This window comes from Pongo abelii, chromosome 7 (genome assembly GCF_028885655.2).
Source record: "Pongo abelii isolate AG06213 chromosome 7, NHGRI_mPonAbe1-v2.0_pri, whole genome shotgun sequence".
Taxonomy (NCBI): Eukaryota; Metazoa; Chordata; class Mammalia; order Primates; family Hominidae; genus Pongo; species Pongo abelii.
Window position 1 is genome coordinate 28,329,472 of NC_071992.2, and position 10,406 is coordinate 28,339,877.

Here is a 10,406-nt window from a genome sequence, read left to right on the forward strand (position 1 = left end):
GCCATGCCTGAGCCTCCCACCCCCTCCGTGGGCTCCTGTGCAGCCCGAGCCTGCCCGATGAGCGCCACTCCCTGCTCCACGGCGCCCAGTCCCATCGACCACCCAAGGGCTGAGGAGTGCAGGCGCAGGGCGCGGGACTGGCAGGCAGCTCCACCTGCAGCCCAGGCGCGGGATCCACTGGGTGAAGCCACCTGGGCTCCTGAGTCTGGTGGGGACGTGGAGAACCTTTATGTCTAGCCCAGGGATTGTAAATACACCAATCGACACTCTGTATCTAGCTACTCTGGTGGGGCCTTGGAGAACCTTTGTGTCGATATTCTGTATCTAACTAATCTGGTGGGGACGTGGAGAACCTTTGTGTCTAGCTCAGGGATTGTAAACGCACCAATCAGCGCCCTGTCAAAACAGGCCACTTGGCTCTACCAATCAGCAGGACGTGGGTGGGGCCAGATAAGAGAATAAAAGCAGGCTGCCGGAGCCAGCAGTGGTAACCAACTCGGGTCCACTTCCACACTGTAGAAGCTTTGTTCTTTCGCTCTTTGCAATAAATCTTGCTACTGCTCACTCTTTGGGTCCACACTGCCTTTATGAGCTGTAACACTCACCGCGAAAGTCTGCAGCTTCACTCCTGAGCCAGCGAGACCACGAGCCCATCAGGAGGAAGGAACAACTCCAGAGGCGCCGCATTAAGAGCTGTAACACTCACCGCGAAGATCTGCAGCTTCACTCCTGAGCCAGTGAGACCACGAACCCACCAGAAGGAAGAAACTCCGAACACATCTGAATATCAGAAGGAACAAACTCCAGACGCGCCACCTTCAAATCTGTAACACTCACCGCGAGGGTCCGCGGCTTCATTCTTGAAGTCAGTGAGACCAAGCACCCACCAATTCCGGACACACTAGGACCTTGTTTTCAGCTGCCTTTCGGATGCTTTAGTATGGTGGGGCAAGACTGTGGGCTTTGAGTCCAAGATCTGGGGTCAAAACTATCCCTGTAATTTGCCATGGTGAGTGACGTCTGAACCTTGATGTCCTCATCTTTAAATTGGAAACACCTCATAGGGCTGTTTGAGAGATAAATAAAATATGTGCAAAGTTCCTGGCACCGTGCTTTGGCATATGGAAAGAGCTAAATATTAGTCTCCTTCCCTTATACTTTGTCTCAGATTCCCATCCCTTTCCACTTGTTGCCAACTGTTGCCTGTGACCTGGAACTGTTGCTACCTGGGGCCCAGGGTTACTTGCAAAATGGCACCCTCGTTCTAATGGAACCTGCAATGGTTAATTTATGTGTTAACTTGACTGGGCCAAGGGATACCCAGACTAAACATTATTTCTGGGTGTGTGGATGTTTCTAGGTGAGATTAGCATTTGAATCAGTGGACTCAGTAAAGGAGTGCCATCTGCAATACGGGTGGGTACCATCCAATCTGTTGAGGGTCTGCATAGGACAAAATGAAAAAGAAGAAGGAATTCTCTCCTTTCTTTTCTGTCTCACTGCTGGGAGCTGGAGCATCTCTTCTCTTCCTCTTTTGCCCTTGGAATGAGTTTTATGTCATCGGCTCCCACAGTTCTCAGGCCTTTGAACTTGGACTGAGATGCACCACCGGCTTTCCTGGGTCTCTAGCTTGCCAACTGCAGATCGTGGGACTTTTTAGCCTTCATAATTCCATGAGTCAATTTCTATCATATATCTACACATCTGTCTATATATATCCTGTTAGTTCTGTGTCCCTAGGGAACCCTGACTAATACAACTCCAAAGCAGAGTGAGATCCCCCCAGCTTCTGGCTGGTCCCATAGATAAATTGTTTTCTGCACCTTAGAAAGTTCATGACTTCCCTGTGCTCTATTCAGTTGTAAGAGAATAGGAAACCATGAGGTTCCTATGAAGGAACTTAATGAAATAAAGTATGTGGGAAAAAGTATGTTGAAAAGACATGCCCAGCCAGCAAAAGTAAGGTGAAGTTCTCCTCCTCTGTGCATTTAATTGATAATTTATGTTTCTCTTATTCCCTGAATAATCTCATTGCTCCACTTCCCTGAGTCTCAGTGCACAGAAGGATAAAAGTATATACCATATAAATATAAAAGTATACACCATATAAATATATAAGCATATAATTTTATCCATCCATGTTCACTGGGAGGCTCTGAAGAAAGCACGTGTGAACTCTGGGTCAGAAGGAAAAGTAGGTGGGGACTCTGGCTCAGAAAGCTGGGGAAGGACAGGAACAAAGAAGGACCCTAGGCACACATCGGGCCATTCAGATGCTTCCTTCCTCAAAGACCCTTGCCAGGGATTGGCTTTGAACACTTTCACTAGAAATGAATGAGTTACTAGACCTCCTTCTATTCTAATTACTGCAGGCTTCTCTATGATTAATAATGTTGCACTTGAACAGTGCTCTTTGGGCCTTGCTTTCTCTAAAAATGGCTTTTCATATTCAAAGTTCCTTACCACCTCATGAGAAAAATTCACTTCTTGCAATCCAAAGTCCCTTCATTCCCGAATGTTTGTTGTTGTTGTTGTTGTTGTCTTTTTTGTTTTTGAGGCAGAGTCTCACTCTGTTGTCCAGGCTGGAGTGCAGTGGTGCTATCACAGCTTGCGGCAACCTCAAACTCCCAGGCTCAAACTCAGCCTCCCGGCCAGCTGGGACTATAGGCATGTGCCACCACACCCAGCTAATTTTTTCTTTTTTGTAAAGATGGGGTCTCTTTATGTTGCCCAGGTTGGTCTCAAACTTCTGACTTTAAGCGCTCCTCCTGCCTCAGACTCCCAAAGTGCTAGGACAGACGTGAGCCACTGCATCTGGCCATTCCCAACTTATAATAGGTTCTCAGTCATAAAACAACAGGTACCTTCTTGGGATAATTTATAAGAAAGGGAATTGAGTATGGGAAAATGGGGAGCTCGCTGACTCTATAGGAGGGCTGGAGAACCAGGTTCAGAGGCTGTACATCCAGAAACAAATCATGCCACAGTCAGGGGGCCTCCTAGGCTCAGATGTGATTTCCTTCTTTTTAAAGGCTGGATCATAGTCCATTGTGTATATACAATGCATTTTCTTTATTCATTCATCCATCTGTGGACATTTAGGTTGATTCCATAACTTGGCTATTGTGAATAGTGCTGCAATAAACATGAGAGTGCAGATATGTCTTTGACATACTGATTGTATTTACTTTGGATAAATACCCAGAAGTGGGATTCCTGGATCTTATGGAAGTCCTATTTTTAATCTTTTGGAGAATCTCCATACTGTTTTCCCTAGTGTGTGTCCTAATTTATATTTTCACCAGCAGTGTGTAAACATTCACTTTTATCTACATCCTTGCCAACACTTGTTATTACTTTTCTTTTTGATAATGGCCATCCTAACAGGTGTGAGGTAGTATCTCATTATAATTTTGATTTGCATCTCCCTGATGATTAGTAATGTTGAGCATTTAAAAAATACAGCTGTCGGCCATTTGCATGTCTTCTTTTGAAAAATATCTATTCCATTCCTCTGGCCATTTTTTATCTTCTTTTTTTGAGACGGGGTCTTGCTATCACCCAGGATAGAGTGTAGTGCTGTGATCCTAGCTCACTGCAGCTTTGACCTCCCAGGCTCAGGCAATCCTCCTAGCTCAGCCTCCCAAGTATCTGAGATAGCAGGTGCATGCCACCACACCTGGCTAATTAAAAAAAATTTTTTGAGATGGAGTCTTGCTATGTTGCCTAGGTTGGTCTTAAACTTCTGGGCTCAAGCGATCTTCCCGCCTCAGCCTCCCCAAGTGCAGAATTTACAGGTGTGAGCCACCGTGCCCAGCCCTTCTGTCCATTTTTAATGGGGTTATTGCTTTATTGCTGTTGAGTTGTTTGAGTTCCTTATCTATTTTGGAAATTAAGCCTGGACCAGACCCTCTCAAGGAGGGTCTAAGCAGTGCGTCCTCATGACTGCTGTGCTAGCTTTGGTCCCAAGCAAAGGGAAACACTCCCTCAAGAATGCAGAATCTCTGCATGAGATTCTGAGTCCACATCCATCCTAGGCAGGAGTGCACACGTAGACAAGGGCATCTTGACAGTAGCCGCACACATCCATATTGCACGTTGGCTTGTATGATTTCTCTTATTCTGTGTGTGTTGGTTCCACTTCCCCAAAGAGCTTGTTAGCTCTCCAAAGCTACAGATTATGTTGAACTTTAGCAAACCCACAGAACCTAGCACAGGGCGGAGCACATAGTAACAGCCTGGGGAATGCTGAGCACTACATCTGAAGGCTCCATGAGCACAGACCATCCATTAAGCCAGGGGCCCACTCTCAGGGCGAATTTCCAACAGATGAGTGCTTTCCTCCCTGCCCCCATCTCTGATCATTCATTTTTCTTGTCACAGATTGAAGAGGAAAGCAAACAGCACTTACAAAACCTGCAGCCCCGCTCTTGACACCTCCCGCGCAGAAAAGCATTTGACAACTGGTTCCCATGGCAACAGTCTTTCTTTGAAAGAATGTCTTGTTTGGTGCACCAGACCCCCACCTCTCTCTTCTTGGGAGTAATGGCCAGTGTTGACAATGAGACAGATGAGACAGGCAGAGAACATCTGGGAGGAAGCCAGCGGGTGGGCAGGGGGCTCTCCTTGGCTCAGGGGTGGGGACAGCACTCTAGAGCCCTCTCCTCAGTGGCATGCTGGTGCTCACCAAGGGGTTAAAATACACCAGAAAGAGGTCTGAGAAAAACTGACGGCTGCGTCAACAGGCGCTATTTAGAGCAACGCAGTAGCACAGAGTGCGCTAATTTTGGGAAAGGGCCCTTTTTGCACATTCTGAGTGGCAGGGCCTGCCCTGGAGGCTACCGGCTTCCTTCTCTTGTTTGGTGTCAGCTGTGACACATGAGCAGAGTTTTTCCCTCAGACAGGAGTGGACCTTGTCCCTTGCCTTTCGTCCTTGTCCCCACTGTGGTAAGCAGTGGGAGCCCCAGGCTTGACTTCTGCTATGAGCAGAACTGTGCTCCTCAAATTTCTTTTCGTTTTCTTTTTTCTTTTTTTTTAGATGGAATCTCGCTCTGTTGCCCAGGCTGGAGTGCGGTGGCGCGATCTTGGCTCACTACAACCTCCACCTCCGGGGTTCAAGTGATTCTCCTTCCTCAGTCTCCCAAGTAGCTGGGACTACAGGTGCCTGCCATCACGCCCGGCTAATTTTTTGTATTTTTATAGAGACAGTGTTTCACCATGTTTGCCAGGTTGGCCTCAAACTCCTGACCTCAGGTGATCTGCCTGCCTCGGCCTCCCAAAGTGCTGGGATTACAGGCGTGAGCCACCACATCTGGCCCGTGCTCCTCAAATTTTTGTGTTGAAGTCCTAAGCCCCAGTCCCTCAGAATGGGACTGTATTTGGAGAAAAAGGCCTTTAAAGAGATAATTAAGTTAAAATAAGGTACTTAAGGTAGGCCCTACTCCAATCTGATTAGTGTCTTTATAAGAAGAGCAGATGAAGACACACAGAAAGATGCCAGAGGTGCACACGCTCAGAGGAAAGACCCTGTGAAGACACAGCAAGGAGGGGGCTGTCTCAGTCTGTCCAGGCTGCTTTAACAAAATAGCATGAACTGGGTAATATTACTCCTGTAATCCCAGCACTTTGGGAGGCTGAGGCAGGCAGATCACTTGAGGTCAGGAGTTCAAGACCGGCCTGGCCAACATGGTGAAACCCCACCTCTACTAAAAATATACTATAAATAGCAGAAATTTATTTCTCGGGGTCCTAGAGGCTGAGAAGTCAAGATCAAGGTGCTGGCAGACTCAGTGTCTGGTGAGGCCCTGCTTTCTGGTTCATAGACAGAGCCTTCTTGCTGTCCTCATGTGGTGGAAGGGTGATGAGCTCCCTTGGCCTTTTTTATAAGGACACTAATCCCATTTATTAGGGCTCCACTGTCATGACTGAATCACCTCTCAAAGGCTTCATCTCCTGATAGCATCACCTTGCGGATTAGATTTCAATTCATGAATTTTGAGAGCTGGGCTTGGTGGATCCTGCTTGTAATCCCAGCAACTCAGGTAGCTGAGGCAGGAGGATCACTTGAGGCCAGGAGTTTGAAACCAGCCTGGGAAACATAGCGAGGCCCCATCTCTAAAAAAATATTGAAAAAACTTAGCTGGGGATGGTGGAGTGCATCTGTAGTCCCAACTGAGGTGGCAAGATTGTTTGAGCATAGGAATTTGAGAATTCAGTGAGCTATGAGCATGCCGCTATACTCCAGTCCAGGTGACAGTGCAAGAGTTAGACCCTCTGTCTGTAAACAAAGGAACAGTTTGGGCACAGTGGTTCACGCCTGTAATCCCAGCACTTTGGAAGGTCGAGGCAGGCAGATCACTTAAGGTCAGGAGTTCAAGACCAGCCTGGCCAACATGGTGAAACCCCATCTGTACTAAAAATACAAAAAAATTAGCTGGGCGTGGTGTTGCATGCCTGTAGTCCCAGCTCTTCGGGAGGCTAAGGGAGGAGAATCGCTGGAACCCGGCAGGCAGAGGTTGCAGTGAGCCAAGATCACACCACTGCCCTCCAGCCTGAGTGACAGAGTAAGATTTTGTCTCAAAACAAAACAAAAAGAAGGAACAAACTCCCCCAAAATACGTGAGTTTTGGGAGAGACACAAACATTCAGTTACAGCAGCAGCCATTTACAAAGCAAGGAGAGAGGCCTCAGGAGAAAATTGCCAACACCTTGATTTCAGACTTTCAGCCTCCGGAAAAGTGAGGATACAAATTTCTGTTGTGTCAGCCACTGAGTCTGTGCTATTTTGTTACAGCAGCTTGAGCTGACTAATAGAGCTCCCCTCTGGGCTGCAGAGGCTCCCTTTGTCAGGCTGAGGCTCCAGAAAGAGCCTGAAATGATGCTGTTCTATGGTCATTTTCAGAGAGGGTTGGGCTTGGTGAACCAAGCAAGCTGGCCAAACCCACTCCCCTCACGTCTTTCTGTGGGATACCCTTGTGTCTGGACGTGCCTGGGGATCTGTTCTCTCACTGGATACTCACAGTATTCTGGGAAGTCACTGATGGAGGCCCAGCCATCCACCATCTACAGCAGAAAAACGCAAAGACAGATCTGAGGGATTCCCCTTAGTGGGGCGTGGGAGGCATCAGTGGATGCGTCCTTGCTTCTTCCACCAGTCCACTTTTACAACTAGAAAAGTAAATCAAATAACACTTCAAAGGATATTGAATATCAGGTATTTTTAATGTTTGTGCCATCCAATAACAGGGTTCCCTGAGGTTTAGGATGCTATCTTGGGTCTCTTTGTATTTCAGCCACTGGGAAGGTTCTTGTATTAGTCTGTTTTCATGCTGCTGATAAAGACATACCTAAATCTGGGTAATGTAAAAAGAAAAAGAGGTTCAGTGGACTCACAGTTCCATGTGGCTGGGGAGGCCTCACAATCATGGTGGAAAGCAAAAGGAATGTCTTACATGGCGGCAGGCAAGAGAGCACTTGTGCAGGGGAACTCCCCTTTATAAAACCACCAGATCTTTTGAGACTTATTCACTATCATGAGAACTGGGTCCCTCCCATGACACATGGGAATTATGGGAGCTACAGTTCAAGATGAGATTTGATTGGGGACACAGCCGAACCATATCAGTGCGTAACATGAAGGTGCTTAATAACTGTTTCTAAATAAATTAATGAATTTATTCTGGCCAAGATTCAGGAAGCTTCAGATTTAAAGTTAAAAGAGAGCTTGCTGATCTTTTATTCCTAACATTCTTTTGCAGAGGATGAGGCAAAATCTCAGGGAAGTGAAGTGAGTTGCCCAAGGCACGCATGCTAAGACAAAACCAGGACCAAAAACCAAGGTCTCCTGAATCCCTGTTCGGGATACTTTTGTTCTGCCATTCACTAAACTTAATATAGATGGCAAATGTGTATAGACCTATGCCAGGAGAACAGAAAGAACACTCACCTTTGGAGTTAAACATATTCTCTTAGAGAGAGCAACAATTTTAAAAAATCACATCAAAGAACATTATAATCTAATTGTTGAAAAAACTGAAAAAGAGAACATTTTAAAGAAACTATGAAGATACATTGTATATAAGAGAACACAAATTAGAATTAACACAGAATTTTTGTCAGAAAAAGTGCAAGCCAGAAGGTAATTGAATGCCATTTAACATGCTGATTTTTTTTAAAATGCCAACCTAGAGTCCTATATCCAGTAGAAACATTCTTTAAAAGTAGAGATAAAATAAGGACATTTTTCATACAAACAAGCTAATTCATTGCCAGAAGACTAGAACTACCAGAAATTATTTAAAGGGTTTCCTTAGACTGAAGGAAAATGATGCTAGATAGAAACTCAAATGTACACAAAAAATGAAGAGTGCAAGAAATTGTAAACATAAAAGACATTTGTTCTCATTTTTTAATCTTTTAAAAAGAAAATGGAAGACAGAGGACTTGTGGATTCAGCCAAGATGGAGTAACAAGGATTGAATTTACATTTTTAGGGGGTTTGAAACAACTAGAAAAGTAAATTAAATAACACTTTAAAAGATATCGAATATGAAGCAACAAAGGCCAGTGATCTCTGAGAATCAGGAAACAATTCAAGTGACCCTCTGATTGCTCCAGCTTACTGCCCAGGGAGAATTTCCAGACTGCAGTGCAGACAGAGGGAATCCTAGTAGAAATCAGAGGTCTCCCTGAGTTAAGGAGAGAATTAAAAAAGGCCAAGTTAGCCAGAGTTCACAAGGTGGCTAGAGTTCACAGGCAGAGTACTGGAGATGAGAGAGGTTTTACTGAGATAATTCTGGAGATTTGCAGAAAGCCCCTTCAGGTATTCAGCTAACTCCTCCTGATTGGCTCCTGTGTATGAAGAAGGTACATAATGCTGGTAAAAGAACCACTTAAAAGGATGAGAGGGAACAGTCCTTGGTGCTATTAACATGAAGGTGCTTAATAAACCTTTCTAAATAAATTAATGAAATTATTCTGGCCAAGATTTAGGAAGCTTGGAATAGTGGTCTAGGAATAGTGCCTCTTCCCACCAGCCAAAGTGGAGAGCCTCATAATTCATAAGACATTGGGTAGAGTACTCAAAGATTGTGAGTCAGTATTGGGGCAAAATTTGGCCTAGATTAAATTCATTTTTGTGGTCTCTAACAATGCTCAAAAGCAAAAATCAAAAGGGTAAAGTTGTTATCAAGTAACTTATCTGCATCAAAGAACAAAACTCAAGAATATTTATAAGATTTTTCAAATCTAGCAGGCAAAATTCACAATATCTGGCAAAAATCACCAGGCATGCACAGAAGTAGAAAAATATCACCTGTAATGAGGAGAAAAAGAAATGGAAACTGAGCCAAAAGCAACTCAGAAGGCAGAATTAGTAGAAGAGGTCATTAAGACAGTTATTATGACTGTATTCCATATGTCTAAGAAGCTAGAGGAAAGAGCAATGTATTATATGCTATATGTTTAAGAAGCTAGAAAAAAGATTAACCAAGTAGACACATGAAAGATGTAAAAAAAAGACCCAAATGAAATTTCTTGAAATAGAAAACTATAAGGTCAGAATGAAAACATACACTGAATGAGATTAATAACAAATTAGATGTTGTAGAATAAAATATTAATGAACCTCAGATATAGCAATAGAAATAAACCAAAAAGATAAAGAACAATTAATAAAAAAAAACAATAGAGCAACAGTGACCTGTGGGATAACTTTATGCAGCCTAATATACATGTCATTGGAGTCACCAAAGGAAAAAGGAAACAAAAAATATTTAAAGAAATAATGACCAAAATTTTTCAAAATATGATGAAAACTATACACCTGCAGATCCAAGACACGCAATGAACTCCAAGCATAAGAGATAAGAAGAATCTATACCAAGGTACATAGTAATAAAATTGCTTAGAACCAGAGCTAATGGGAAAACTCTTAAAAGAAGGCAGAGATAAAAGACCCACTATGTATGAAAGAACAAATAAAATAATGACAGCAAGTTTCTCACTGGAAACAATGCAAGCTAGGAGACAGGAGAGCATACACCTTTAAAGCTCTGAAAGAAAAAAATTGTCAACCAAGAATTTTTTACCCAGCACAGATATCTTTCAGAAAAAGAGTGTAAAATAAAATTTTAGACATAGCTAACGGAACTCATCCAACAGAATTGCACTGCAAGAAATAATAAAGAAAGTCTTTAAAAGACTTAAAGCAGAAGGAAAATGACACTAGGTGAAAATAGGAATCTATACAAATTAATAAAGGGTGCTAGAAAAGTGACCTAACTACGTGAGTAAATATGTTGGATTTTAAATTGTTTAAACAATAATTTTAAATTGTTTTAACAATAATTGACTAATTGTTGTTTGTTTTTGAGACAGGGTTTTGCTCTGTCACGCAGGCTGGAGTG